The sequence below is a fragment of the Eurosta solidaginis genome, chromosome 4 (genome assembly GCF_040869045.1).
Source record: "Eurosta solidaginis isolate ZX-2024a chromosome 4, ASM4086904v1, whole genome shotgun sequence".
Classification (NCBI taxonomy): Eukaryota; Metazoa; Arthropoda; class Insecta; order Diptera; family Tephritidae; genus Eurosta; species Eurosta solidaginis.
In genome coordinates this window covers 156,387,071-156,403,072 of record NC_090322.1, presented here as the reverse complement: position 1 = coordinate 156,403,072, position 16,002 = coordinate 156,387,071, and the positions used below count along the sequence as shown (strand labels likewise).

Here is a 16,002-nt window from a genome sequence, read left to right as displayed (position 1 = left end):
ATGGGTGTGGCACCGCCCACTTGTGATAAAACAAATTTTACAAATATTATTAATCATAAATCAAAAATTGTTAAACCTATCGTAACAAAATTCGGCAGAGAGGTTGCCTTTGCTATAAGAAATGCTTTGAAGAAAAATTAACGTAATCGGTTAAGGACCATGCCCACTTTTATAAAAAAGATTTTTAAAATGGTCGTAGGCAAATATAATAAGCTAAATCTTAGCGAATAACAATTTTGTACCAATCGTATGTTGTGCCATTATAACAAGATATTGGAAAAAATTTAAATCTTGAAAAATGGGCGTGGCACTGCCTCTTTCTTACAATGCACTTCTCAAAGTTTCTGGAGGCATAACTCGACGAAAAATTTGGTGTTTAACAGGAAATATTTTCAGTAAAAATGGACCAAATCTGTTAAATCGCCTTCTTTTATATAAACGGTTTTGTAAAAGTGCGTAGATGCAGGTAGTAAGCTATGTATTTCTAGTAAAAGTTGTAAAATTTCGTTAATAGCCCTGCCCTTTTTGTTAATAGCGCTTTTTAGTACAAAGGCACTTGTGTGTTTATGTTTATTGTTCTGTTATATCTTTATTTTAAAGTAAACAGTAGTGAAATCCCCATATCTGAAGCAAAACTGCATTATAACCTGCTCAAGGTCATTGGTGTTAGCCTCTGTATCCTTTTTGCTTCTTTTAAACGAACACAAAACAAACAACAACAGCATTTGAAATGTACAGCTGGGTATGCAATGTTCGGTTTCATCCGAACTTAGACTTCCCTATTTGTTTTTGTCTACAATTATAAGTTGCCTCTAAAGGCTTAATTTTTAAACGACTTATCTTTGTGTCGATACCTTCATGCTAATAATACAGTGTTACTAAAAAGACAAAAATGGAAATATCTGGGAAGTCATACCGTTTTTTAAAAGATCTAAGTACAACAGCATACAAGATTTTCCCCGGCCACCCCCAAAATTTTGTATTATAGGCGAAAAAACCGGCTTTTTATACCTTTGGATTCTTGCGAGCCTATAACTTTGTCGGCTATAACCCGATTTCCAGGAGAGAAATTGAAAATTGGGTTATAACCAACAAAGTTTTAGGCTCGTAAGAGTCCAAAGGTTGCGAAAACCGGTTTTTTGCCCGTAACTCACGATTTTGGTGGTCTTCGGTGAAAATCTATTTTTTGGTGTCACACAGTGTAATAATACGCACATACAATAATTCAAATACTGTCAAAATTTGATGTTAAAACATCAAAAGTTATAGAAAAATTAATTATTTATGCAAATAAAAAATTATGTTGAATATAAACTTTGAAATCTTTTTGAGAAATAAAATTATTTGGCGACCTTTATGTAACTAAACTTTGTTGTTAGGCTGGCTTTAGGTCAACTTTCGTAAAAATAAAACACAAGTGTTTTTCTTTTCTAACCAATATATTTCGGTTACTCCACGGTAACCGTCCTCAGGGTAAAACTGTGATGAACATAAATAAAACACAAATTAACAAACTTCAAACGTAAGAAAATAATAAAAAATTAATTAATTAAAAAATAATAATAAAAATACATTATTTTTCACATACATTAATTTTCACGTCTGCCCTGTGTGACGCGGAGTTTGGTACTGTTTATTAGTTAGTAAGTGCTTATATATATGCGCGCAGTCGGAGCTATCACTCTTAAAGTTAAGTATATTCGACGGTGTGTTTACTATATGTAACATCTCCAATGTAAATCTCTTATTGTAATTTCGTTCTTGTTGGAGAATTTTCGCGTCGTCGAAATTAGGCGAATGCCCACTAGATGAACAGTGGGCCATTAGTGCTGTTTTTGGGTTATCAGTTGTATGACAATATTTGAAATCCGATTTATGTTGTGAAAGTCTGGATTTTAATTTCAATTTTGTTGTGCCTACATACTCGACGACTCGAAAATTCTCCAACAAGAACGAAATTACAATAAGAGATTTACATTGGAGATGTTACATATAGTAAACACACCGTCGAATATACTTAACTTTAAGAGTGATAGCTCCGACTGCGCGCATATATATAAGCACTTACTAACTAATAAACAGTACCAAACTCCGCGTCACACAGGGCAGACGTGAAAATTAATGTATGTGAAAAATAATGTATTTTTATTATTATTTTTTAATTAATTAATTTTTTGTTATTTTCTTACGTTTGAAGTTTGTTAATTTGTGTTTTATTTATGTTCATCAACAGTTTTACCCTGAGGACGGTTACCGTGGAGTAACCGAAATATATTGGTTAGAAAAGAAAAACACTTGTGTTTTATTTTTACGAAAGTTGACCTAAAGCCAGCCTAACAACAAAGTCTTTTTGAGAAAAACAAAATGTTTAGGACTGTGCTATGTTGGTTGGTTGGTTGGAGTGGCGACTCCCAATTGACTCCAATTAGCGCTCATACGCCATTTTGATGCCACAAACTCGTGAGTTAACCAATGAAAGGGTGTTGTAAGAAGACTAACAAACATTTTCCAAGTGCCTCAGGGAAATTCCGTGGAGTCTATAAATTTGAGAAGCTCTCCCGGCCTAACATCCTTGAGTTCTGGAAGGCCTTCGAAAAAGGGTTTTCCAAGAAACTTCATTCTGCTTCGACAGTATGCTGAGCATTCGCACATTCCTCCGCCTCCACACACTTGCAGCTGCGACGGGAAGTATTGTTGCTATTGCTATGTACATATCAACTAGGGCTCGAAAAATTACTTGATTATCCGATTAATCGATTAGTCGCTTTACTTCGACTACTACGATGTCCAACTATCGACTCGTATCACACGATCCTGTGCAGCCAGGATTAAAAGAATACCCCAAAAATACCCCAAAAATCTACAAAAATCCGATAACGGAAGGTTTCAAGACCGAGCGGACTCCTGCAACCGAAGTATAGTGTGTAATAAGCTTTAAGTAGTTTTAAACAGCTTTATAAATTGCTAGGGAGCGAGGGAGAAACCTATACCCCAATCCTCGATGACGGAAGACAATATCCCGGTGTTTAACAATGACAAGACGACTTGTAACGACAGACTAACGGCCCAGCTGGACCTTACGAGTGCGGCTTCTGACCAGGTAAATCTGTTGTTGACCCAACGCGTTTAAGCCTGGAGAAAACTCACCATAAGAGATTCGGAACGCACCATCAATTTGCCGACTTCAAAGTAGTTTTTGACAGCGCGAAAATGAGCTTATTGTCTGCAGCAACCTATATATGTCTAAGTTTAAGTTCTTTGCAAAGCTAACAAGGCTTTGTCATATGACGTTAATCAACATCACTAGTATAGTATGGAAAGGACCTCTCCAATCTATCGTAATTAAACGAGGCTTCAGACAAGGCGGCTATCTGTCGTACGATTTTTATTAACGTGATGCTGGGGAGGCTTATTCTTGCAGCAAATTTGAACCACGGTGATATAATCTGTTCTAAGAGTGTATACACTTCAGTTCCCCAAGCAAAACATTGCGGCCGATATCTCATACTTTTATTTGAATTTCGCACTCAATAACTAATTTTGCTTTTGTGATCGCGGTGGTGTGGTGGTAGCGTGAGCCGCCTATCACACTGAAGATCCTGGGTTCACGCCCCGGGCGAAGCAATATCGAAAATTAAGAAAAAAGTTTTTTTCAATTAGAATACAATTTTTCTAAGCGGGGTCGTCCATCGGCAGTGATTTGGCAAGCGCTCCAGGTCTATTTCTGCCATAAAAAGCTTCTCAGTGAAAATACATCTGCCTTGCAGATGCCGTTCGGAGTCAGCCCTTTGTAGAAAAAATTAATAGGATCACGATACAAATTGGAAGAGAACCGCGACCTCAAATCTCTTTGGAGGTTATCGCACCATACTGCTTTTTTTTAATTTCATTTTACAGCTGGAAATGTGCTATTGTGAAAGTCTAAATTAATCGAAATTCATCGAACAAGCGGCATAATACCGAACGAAAATTAGTTCGATCAGCTCTATCGATCAACTAAAATTAGATATCAAATAAGAAACATAAATTGATTTGCGTTATTATTTTATTACTTTTTGTGAAAAAAGCTGACTACTTTTGTATGGAAGGAATTAAGTCAGAGGAGCGTGTCATGAAAGCCATGTTACAACGCTTAGCTAAAAGGTAGTGAGTTTAGTTAACGTCCCAAAATAGTCAACTACGACATAAGCTGAATTTCTTTGCAAGCTAGTGGAAATAAAACACTTAGATTAGATTAGCGAATTGCATAGAAAGCAACAACACAAAGTATGCTAGTTGAGTTGGTTAAGCAGTTTGTGATGAAAACGCTTAAGCAACAGTCGACTAAAAAGAGGTAACTATAGTGAACGAGCCCAAGAGCGCGGCAGGGTGACATACCTACAAATGCACACACACATTCTATGTATTTTGTTTTTGTAATTCTCTGGTTCTTGCTTAAAAATTCACCATGTTTATTGCATTGATAGTTTTTTTCTGTAGGGCCATCATGAAAAGTTACGTATACGCCATGTCATACGACATTGCAGACGTGTCATATGTATACTACAATTTCACATTTTATTGGTATATTTTAAAAGATATAATTCACAGTTAAATTTTTTCGGAAAACGCAATTAAAGTTTTATTTTTTCAGGGATGCACCTTAACGTTAAGCTAATCGTTTATCAAAAAATTTCCACCGTTTCCGTTGAAACACTTCGAAATATTATCGATAAAGAAATTATCAAGATAAATTGTATCTCGTTTTTAACCGAAACGAAAAGCTTTCGTTAACGTTAAAAACGTTAACGAAAACGTGATACTTTATGTTTGAATTATGCTGGCAATGCTATAGCCATGGTGAAGCCGTAAGGTGGCAACAACGAGCGCACATACACACACAAACTCTATGTAATTTGTTTGTGTAATTCGTTGGTGGTAATGTCAAAAATACTCTGAGAAATGTTCGTACTGTCAAAATTCATGAGAAAAGTTGCAATCAGCTTGGATAATGCTTTCACCTTTAATGACTCCGCCATCAATCAGCTTTGCCAGCATAGTTTGAAATTAATAATCAACATAAACGATTTGATTTCGTTTTGATATGGCAGAAAACGAAACGAAATCATTTCGTTAATTTGACGATCTTAACGTTAATAAACGAAACGAAATGACTTCGTTTCGTTTATTAACGTTGATTATCGTAACGAAATGATATCGTTTCGTTGGTTAAGCATGCCTGTATTTTTTGATGCAGTGTCATCATGAAAAGGAGATTCATCAAAATAACGCCCAATGCAACATGATTGCTGTCATTGCAGCAACCGGCTGACCGCCGACTAAAAACTTTCCCCTTTCGGAACTGTCATCCATCCCGGAATCACTTCGGCATTGCGTCAGAGTGGCACTATTTTTCTTTTAGTGTACTAAAAGCTTCCTATTCATCACTCTTCTGAGCCGCCGAATATTTCACTGCAACATTTTTGACTGTGATTTGAACTGCTCTTTTCTAGAGCATTTGCGGGTTTGATTTCATCGCAAGAATTTCAAAAAGTGCTCGTTGACCTCTTCCATTCTGTGGAAGTATTTTTTTTTTTTTTTTTTTTGAAATATGTGCTTCCTAATAGGCAGCGATAAACAAATCCTAATCGCCAAGCTTATGTTTGTAATACAGATGCTATGAGCTTACATCGATTCTTATTTGAAGTGTTTTGTTATAGCTACTTACGGGTCTTCCATAGCGTGGATAGAATGATGTCTATCGGCAGCTTCCTTTTGCTTCCTTTCCATCATCCAGTGTGTGTTTGCCCTCAGTAATTACTTTTTAAAGCTATTTTTTTAAAAGCAGTAAGTGGCGTAGATCCTAGAAAGCTTCTAGTATTGCGCAAGCGGACGGAGTTGCTCTATAGCATTGGTCCTGGTTTTTGATAGGTTTTTTTTAGTTTGGTCGTTAAAAAAACTTCTGTTAACACTATTCACTCGTTCAGTGTATGTGAGGTCCTCACGGACTGCTCAGTTCGATCTAACCTACCCTACCTGGTTAAAAAGATTGGTAATAGATCTTTCATATGCACTATTCTTTACATCCATACATACGTGGCAAAGATTTATTTTCAGCTGATATATTTTTCCACACCTTTTAAAAATATTTCAGATATTTTAGTATGAACACATACATTATGGACAATAAACAACAATATAGCGATAAAAGCTTATAAAGGCTACAACTACATACATACACTATGATTTTTTTATTGAATATTAAACATTCATTTTAATTCATAAAATAAGTAAATACAAATTTTTGTTGTTAGCTATTTAAAGTACATTTTGTAAACATTTGTTCAGCAATTTATTCTTGTACACAAAAAACAAAAATATAGCGAGTCATACTTTTCTTAAAAATGTTTGTAAAAATAAAATAATGTTCTTGTTTACATATCATACAACATTGACTTTTGTTTAAACATTCATATTTGTTATATATGTACGTATATTTATATGCACATTATGTATGTATGTCAATGACGTCACTAATCAAAGGCCAGCGTACCATAACTATTATCAAAAGTGTGCCAACGTAATTGCTTAGAGATATTTAATTAAAAATATTTATATTTTATACACTTATGAATACGTATGTATATAAAAGTATGTGTATTTATAAGAAGGCAGCAGAAAAAGAAGCTAAATTTTGTATATTGTGGCGAATATTAGCAATGTCGATAAATCACTACGCCGCTAGTAAATAAATACTTTACAATAATAACGGCAAACCAGGCAATCACACATATATAAACAATAGCTAAGAGCGAAATAGAAGGAGAAATTAGGCACACATACATGTACACAGCAATCAACAGCGCATATTACTCAGTCATATATACACAGTGGGAGCGTATAAAAGCTCAGACGTTATTACGAATACATACATATAAACAACAGCTTAAAGCGCAGAAGTAATTATTTACATTCAAATATACACGCATATAACTAGAAGACAAACTTGGATATGAGATACAGAAATGAGAAATAAATAAGCAACTGTTCGAGAAGGATATTCGTGAAAATTCTGGACCCTGGGAGAAATAGGCGAACGAGACAACTGAGGGTATAACAGAAGCGCAATCTGATGATGAATAATCAATCAGTTTGGTTTTATCAAGCTATAAGTGAAATACGCGAGTAATTTATGTAGTTGTGAAGTAATACTCCCATAGTAGTGTAAATAAAATATACTGAATATCTGAGTTACTTATTCGACAATTCAGCGATTTCAATGTAATAGAAGGTGCAGAAAAAGCAAGAATTTCGTTAAATTCGCAACAATATGTTAACTAAAAATCTCAAAATACCAAAAAGCTTTAAAAAAATTGGTTTATGTTTCAAACCGAATTGCAAAACTAGTGGAAGAAGATGAATAAAATCCTAAATTGGCTTAAAAGAAAATCCAAAAATAAAACGATTATCTGTCATCTCGATTTCAATTTGAAAGAATTTGTGTGAGGGCTTTCATTTTGAAAAACCATCAAAGTATAAATGAAAAAATCCTCAAAGTTGAAATCATTGTAAATTCCTACAAGTGAAAAATCTTTTCAATCCTTCATTGCCATACCTACCTGTCAAATAAGTGACAAGGAGAACGGCTGTTACTAATGGGGAGAGAATGTAATAAAGATTCGTTCGTTTGCCCGCTGTGAATGAAATGGATTGCCATGAATTGCCCATTCGTATTTGAAACCAACTTTTCTTTTGAATGAATCTATAGAAAATCAGAATAAATATATAATTTATATAGCATTGCTAAAAAAAACGGACATAAAATAGCACTAGTAGATAAACTCAGAAGAAATCACAGAGCACAATAGGTAATAATGAAAAGGAAAGAAAAAACACTTGAACGAAAATGACATATGCTGGAAGAGCAACGTATGAATTGGGCCTTAGTTCTATCGTGTTCGAGATATCCCCATAAAGGTGGACCAGGGTGACTTTAGAATGTGTTTGTACGATATGGGTATCAAATTAAAAGGTATTACAGAGGGTATCAAAAGGGAGTGGTCCTGAGTTTTATATGTGAAGGCGTTTTCGAGATATCGACCAAAATGTGGACCAGGGTGACCCAGAACATCGTCATGTTTCGGGAGCCATAACTCGAAGAAAATTTTTGATATCGGAACAAAATTGGGTATACATATTTTCCTTATAGCAGAAAATATTTCTAGTAAAAATGGATAAGATTGGTTAAAGATCACGCCCACTTTCATATGAATGACTTTAAAAAGGGTCGTAGGCAAAAATAATATATCTGAACGAAAACTGCATTTTAACCCGCTCAAGGTCATTGGTGTTCGCCTCCGTATCTTTTTGCTTCTTTTAAACGAAAATTAGTTCAGAATAGAACCATATCTATATGTATTATTGCGCAGCCTTGTAACACTATTAAGCACACAAAACAAACAACAACGGCATTTCAAGTGTACAGCTGGGTATGTAATGTTCGCTTTCACCCGAACTTAGACTTCCTTACTTGTTCGTATTTGGTATAGAATTGTGGCATTTTTTAATTTTTCGAAATTTTCGATATCGAAGAATTGGGCCTGGTCATAGTCGGATTTCGCCCAATTTTAATAACAAGATAAAGTGATTTCAGATAAGTACGTGAACTAAGTTTAGTAAAGATATATCGACTTTTGCTCAAGTTATCGTGTTAACGGCCGAGCGGAAGGACAGACGGTCAACTGTGTATAAAAACTGGGCGTGGCTTCAACCGATTTCGCCCATTTTCACATTTATCGTCATAGAAGCTATACCCTTACCAAATTTCACAAGGATTGGTAAATTTTTTTTCGACTTATGGCATGAAAAGTATCCTAGACAAATTAAATGAAAAAGGGCGGAGCCACGCCTATTTTGAAATTTTCTTTTATTTTTGTATTTTGTTGCACCATATCATTACTGGAGTTGAATGCTGATATAATTTACTTATATACTGTAAAGATATTAAATTTTTGTTAAAATTTAAATAACGTTCCTGCCAAATTACAGCTTACAAAATTGTAAATTACCTTCTTTTAAAAGTGGGCGGTGCCACGCCCAGTGTCCAAATTTTTACTAATTTTCTATTCTGCGTCATAAAGTCAAACCACCTACTAAGGTTTTATCGCTTTATCCGTCTTTGGTAATGAATTATCGCACTTTTTCGGTTTTTCGAAATTTTCGATATCGAAAAAGTGGGCGTGGTTATGGTCCGATTTCGTTCATTTTAAATAGCGATCTGAGATGAGTGCCCAGTAGAGATATACGCCGCCGCCGATTTCGGTAGTTTTTCGGACGCCGCCGCCGAGTGTCAAGAATATCGGCGCGGCGGCGGCGGCGACGTCCGGCACGTTACCATATTTTCTACTCGTATTATTGTTCATGTCGAAAATTGCTCGGATATGGCCGAAAGTGGTATCAACGGATGCGCATCACTGTCACTTATAAGAAACTATTTGCGAAACTGTTTAAAAGTTATTTAAAACAAGTAAGGACGGGACTCCATACCTTTCATGAATGGGGCTGAACAATAATCTTATCCCTTTCGTAATCTCCAAATAATCTGATGTATAAAATAAGAAATATATATTAAACAGATGTAAATACCTAAACCATTTTTAAGATAAATACAAAATACAAAATGGCATATATACTATATATAGCTCCGATCAAAGTGATTTTTTCAGAAAATCTTCTATGGGATATTAAAATATATATCACCGAGTTTCACGTTTAAGTTTCACGTTTATCTATATATATAAAAAGAAGTGTACATTTTGATTGTCACTCCATAACTCGAGAACGGCTCGACAGATTGCCATGAAATTTTTAGGAAAGATACAGGAAGGAGAGATGATGGTTAGTTGCATAACCTTGAAGGTATACATGCCAGAACATTGAAATTCAGTAAGGAGTTATTTGAGGTCAATCCTTAACACCACCAAGAAAATATGGAATTGGGAAAAAGGGGACGAGGCACCTCCCATACAAATGGAATATATTATACTGCATATATCTGGATGTCGTAATGGTAGGATAATTAAAATTGGTAAGGAGCTATGTGACGTTAAGTCCTAAAACCTCCAGTAAAATGTGGAATGGGGAAAAACTATGGCTGCCGTACAAACTTAAGTTATTTTAACACCTAAAGTTTGACTACATTATTGAGTTTAGCTGTTATGCCTTTTGGACGTTTAGTAATCTGCCGCTGTTAAAAAAATTGTTTAGCTTCAGTCTATCTACATCTTCCATAAAAATCAAATTCTGTGTGTGTGTTCCCTATGAAAACGTGTTTGCTATACTTCGATCATCACCAAATTTTGGCTCTAGGTTCCTTCGATCAAGACGAAAGTTTTTCATATTTCAGAATTAAGAATTTTTAATTTAAATATTTTTGTTTTTTGGCTATGCGAAAGAACTATCTTAGCTCCCAAAAAACATCATGTTAACAAAATCAATGATCGCTTTCAAAATCATTTTCCTGGTGAAGTGACGAAATATAAATCGATCAACACAGTTACAGATGAAGATAAAATTGTGAATTATCCAAATGAATTTCTATACTCCTTAGAACCAAAAGGAATGCCTGCGCATATATTAACTTTGAAAATTGGCTCACCAGTCATGCTTTTTCGGAATGTAATCAAAGCTGATGATTCAGCGGTAAAAGCAATACAATAATATAAAATAATATACAATAAGATACAAGAATAAAATGTTTTAACAGAAAATTTCACCAAATATGCGTACAAAATTCAATTCAATTTACAGAACAATAAATTAAATTATTAACAAACAAAACAGAAAAAATAACTCAAAATCCATTCGATCTCGGGCGTCACAACGTGCGCCTGGTAAAGCTAGTACTTTCTAACTTAAGGGAGAAATGGCCAAAAATCTATCTATCTGAACGATCGGTTGTATGGGATATAACTACATATAGCTCCGATCAAAGTGATTTTATCAGGATATCTTCTATGATATATTAGAATATATATCATCGAGTTTCACGTTAATACTTTCTAAATTGCGGCAGAAATGACCAAAATTGTCTTATCTGAACGATCGGTTGTATAAGAGATATATGTTATAGTGGTCCGATCCTACCGGATCTGACAAATGTCTAATATAATACAAAAATACATCCTTGATATATGTTATAGTGGTCCGATCCTACCGGATCTGACAAATGTCTAATATAATACAAAAATACATCCTTGTGCCTAATTTCATGGAGATATCTCATAATTTGAAAGACTAGTTTGCGTTCAAACAGACAGACGGACGGACAGACGGACGGACATGGCTATATCAACTCAGTTCGTCGCTCTGATCAATTCGGTATACTTAATGGTGAGCTATCTTCTATATTGCTCAACGTTACAAACATCGGACCAAAGTAAATATACCATTTCATGTTCATGAAAGGTATAAAAACAGGCGCTTTCGATGTCAGCTTAACACGGACTTTGCATCACCCAATTCACCAAGTTATTAAAACAAAACACTAAAAGAAAAGTTATATAATAAATTCATATGCTCACTTTGCATATTTTTTTCAAAGAATTAATAATGAAAAATGATTTCAAATAAAATGACCCAAGGCGAACATGTTTTCAAATTGTCCTCAAGTTATTAAAAAAAGCAAATTACCCAAAAAAGGTGCCGATTTTTTTTTTTTAATTTTATATTGCGATTGGCTGAAAGAATAAGCGAAATCAGTGATGCAAAATACTTTAGTAGGTTCTAGGGGCATAAACACTCCTTTGAAATGATTCTTACCTCATACTTAAGTTGGTTTGAAAAATCACTTGGGCTTACATTCAAACATCTGTGAATACGAAGGCATATATATTTACCAGGTGAGGCTTTGTCCTTCGCAAGCACACTCAAAGTAGTGAAGTAAAAGCTTTGCCAAGACAGTCGACCTAATGACCGTGTGTGCTACTACCCTAACGTAGTGGACAGTCGAACTAGTCTGCAAACTGAAGCTACGTGGTCATTCGTAATGAGCTCTTATATCATAAGGCCGGAAAACAGCAGTTAACATCTTTCAACTTAAAATCAGTCGACTTTCATTCTAAAATATAGTTTTGATTTAACGAAGACTATTGAAATCAATGTTGTGAACACAAACCCCTGCAAACTTTGGTCTACATTTTAAAAATTTTATCCAGGGTCCTTGTAAAATTTTAATTATGTAGATGCGCCGAAGATTATACGATTTTCACCCATTACGCAATGGCATCCACTTAGACTGCTTATGATTTCGAGGGCGGCATCTTTGGCCGAATAGTCACTCCCTAACGTTTCAAGGTGTTTCTCTGGTGTATCTCGGCAGTATAGCGCGACAAAAGCATCCGTTACAAGGTCTTAGGAGATACAGCTAAAGCTTCTAGGAAAGTGACGTCGACGAAGGTACATATGAGTTCGAAGTCGCAGTCCTACAGCTTCTGTGCTGGCATATGATGTGAGGGTCAGGAGGCGTGGTAGTGACCGGTGGTCGGGATTGCTACTGTTCGCACATCGTGAATTGTAGCTCTTAATCATCGGGAATTGTAGCTCGAAAAAACTGGATACGCCCTGTGCCACGAGAGTAATGAGTACCTTTTAATAGACCATTAATAGCAACCGCAAGTCGCCTTTGTGCGTGGCCGCCAAGGCGCCACAAATGATTTAAAGAAATTGTGTTCACGACGATTATTAGGAGTTAATCCCAGGTGAAACTACGCTTTGCACGAGATATACAGACAAAAGTGTGACTATATTATGTATCTCTATTTCAAGTAGCTACTCCGGAAATTGTTTTATTAGTCTGCGAGGCAAATATCCCGGATCTTTCCGAAATGGCCAATCCGTTGATTTCCTTAAATACATACAAACAAAAACTTTCCTAAATATTGTTACGAATATTAGCAAAACTAAGGGGTGCTGCTATCTCTAAGCCGATGCTAAGCAGTAAGTGAATTCACATCAATAATACAATCTTATGTATCTACATAAACGAATCAATTATGGCGTCTACACATATGTACCATGTACGTATACGAGCAGCGGAGAGTCAATGCACAAACACATGCATATATCTGAGATACTCCTATAAGTATGCAATGAGAAAAACTATAAAATTGTACAATTGTAGTTACAGCTGAGAAGTTTGAGAGCTGCTGGACTAGTAGATTCCGGAAGCGCCTAGGAAGATGTATAAAATTGTGCAATTGTAGTTACAGCTGAGAGGTTTGAGAGCTGCTGGACTAGTAGATTCTGCAAGCGCCTAGAAGATGCGAAGGTTAAAATCAAAGATTATAAAAGGCGACAATTGTAGAGACGCTGGAATTCAGTTTGATTTGAGTTGTCAAGCAGTTTCGACTAAGACGCTATCTAGCGTCCAAAAGCAGTATTATTTTGAATAGTAGAGTTTCATTTGAACTATCAATCGGTTTGGTTATTAAGCAAGCTATTCGTTGCACAGTTTGGGTGTTATTGTGAAGTACTTTAATAAAGGCCATTTTGCATTATTACAAATTGGAGTTATTTAACAGTTTAGTGATTCGAACTTAGCTGAAATGAAGTCGCAAGGAATTGATGTGGACGAGTTTGTCTTTTATCCTGATGGGGACGAAACAACAACAAAAATTGAAGAGAAAAATGAAACATCGCAGACAGCTACGAGCACAGACTTGAACATGATATTGGCTGCAATAACTGCTCAAACATCGACAGTGGCATCTCAGCTGGAATCGCAGGAGACACGTTTAACATCGAAGATGGAAGAACAGAAGACATATATGACATCCCAACTGGAATCACAGGAGGCACGCATTTCCGAAATGTCGGCACAAATTTCAGCACAGATTTCATCTCAGATCTCCACACAACTAGAAGAGCAGAAAGTCCGTATATCATCGAAACTGGAAGCGCATATGGAAGAAAAACTAACCCAGTTTCATGAAGGCTTCAGGGGTCGACAGGATTAAATAGAGGCAGAGATGGATGCTTTGAAAGATAGGATCCAGGAATTACAATTAAATCGCCCAGCTGCTTCAACGAGTAATCTAAAGGTAAAAACACCATCTTTTGACGGTTCTGTTCCTTTCCAGGTCTTTAAGCTACAGTTTGAGAAGACCGCGGCAGTGAACAACTGGAATGCGGAAGATAAAGTTGCTGCACTTTTCGTAGCATTGAAAGGACCAGCTGCCGAAATCTTACAGACTATTCCAGAGTACGAACGGAACAGTTATGACACATTGATGGCTGCTGTAGAACGACGTTATGGAAGCGAGCATAGAAAACAGATATTCCAAATTGAGTTGCAAAACCGCTACCAAAAAGCAAATGAGACATTGCAGGACTTTGCTTCAGATATTGAAAGACTGGCTCATCTTGTAAATGCGGACGCACCCGTGGAATACACTGAAAGGGTAAAAATCCAGAGCTTCATAAATGGCATACGGGATGTGGAAACGAAGCCGGCTAAATATGCGAATCCAAAACTAACATTTGCTGAAACGATATCCCACGCACTGACTCAGGAAACAGCGTCACTTTTGAGTAAGCCCGCATACAAAGCTCATCGCGTGGAAGTGGAAAGACCAGACTGGGTAGACACAATTTTGGAAGCATTGAAGAATACGCAGCAGAAGAATAATGATGCAGTCAAATGCTTTAAGTGTGGAAAGCCAGGGCATATTGCGCGTTATTGCAACACTAACCCTAACAGTTCCAATAATTTGGGGGGTCGTAAACGCAGAGCAGAAGGAGATGAGCAAATCTCCAAGACCACTCAATCGTTAAATTAAATCGAGTCAGCCACAAGTGGCTGCAGCTGGCTCCCGCAATTGAATGCCCCATAATCTCTATCTCGCAGATTAGAAGAAGATCGAGCAATCTTACTGTTGGAGGACATGTGGATGAAAAGAAACGTTTACTGACTGTAGATACGGGTGCATCTCATTCCATCATTCGAGCGCATTTAGTCAACAAAAAGATAAGGCCATTGCTTGGAGCAAGATTACGTACAGCCACGGGAGAAGACACCCAGGTAATTGGAGAAGTAGAATGTGAAGTAGCAATTGGGAACGTCACGGTATTACACAATTTTATAGTGGCAGGTATTGTTGATGAAATCATAATTGGAGTAGACTTCTTAATCAACCAAGGCATCAAAATCGATATGCAAAGCAAGACTATGCGATATAAGAACATGGATGTGTTAATTTCGGTTACGTGAGAGGCTACAGCAGTAAACGAGTGCTGGTGGAAGAGAGTCAGCAAATACCACCAAAATCAGAAGCAGTCATCTGGGCAAAGGTTGATGGAGATTGTGGGACAAACAAATTGTGGGTTGTCGAAGCAGCAAACAAATCAGCACCGAACATACTTGTAGGAAAAACCCTGGCTATGACAAAACAAGATGGACGTATTCCGATAAGAGTACTCAATGAGTTCAAGTCACCACTCAAACTGACCAAAGGAGCTATTTTGGGAAGATGCCAAGAGGCTGAAGTAATTATAAACTGTGAACAGCTCCAGGAACACGTTTCATCTAGTAATACTGATCTTTCAAATGACATCACGGCATGCACGGAGGAGCTAGAGGAAGATTATCAGAGTAAGGCAAAGCAACAGCCTAAAGTACGCAAACATATTTGACCAGGATGGTTCCAAACCAGGCCGCACCAAAGTTGTGAAACATCAAATTGACACTGGAGATGCGAGGCCGATCCGCCAGGCTCCACGTAGTGTTCCACTGGCGAAGCGGGAAGTTGTAAGTCAAATTATACAAGAAATGAGCGACAACGGCGTCATCGAACCATCAGCTAGTCCCTGGAGCTCACCGGTAGTACTTGTAAAGAAGAAGGATGGAAAAATGAGGTTTTGCGTGGACTACCGGAAGTTGAATGACGTTACGAAAAAGGATAGCTACCCATTGCCAAGAATTGACGACACTCTGGACTCGCTATCTGCTACGGAATGGTTTTCCAC

General features: G+C 36.6%; 1 protein-coding gene across 1 annotated transcript in view; it reads right to left on the bottom strand.

Annotated features, from left to right (window-relative positions):
- Positions 1 to 16,002, bottom strand: part of oc (ocelliless) — a 410,517-nt gene that overhangs the window by 316,705 nt on the left and 77,810 nt on the right. The gene's annotated exons all lie outside the window — the stretch shown is intronic.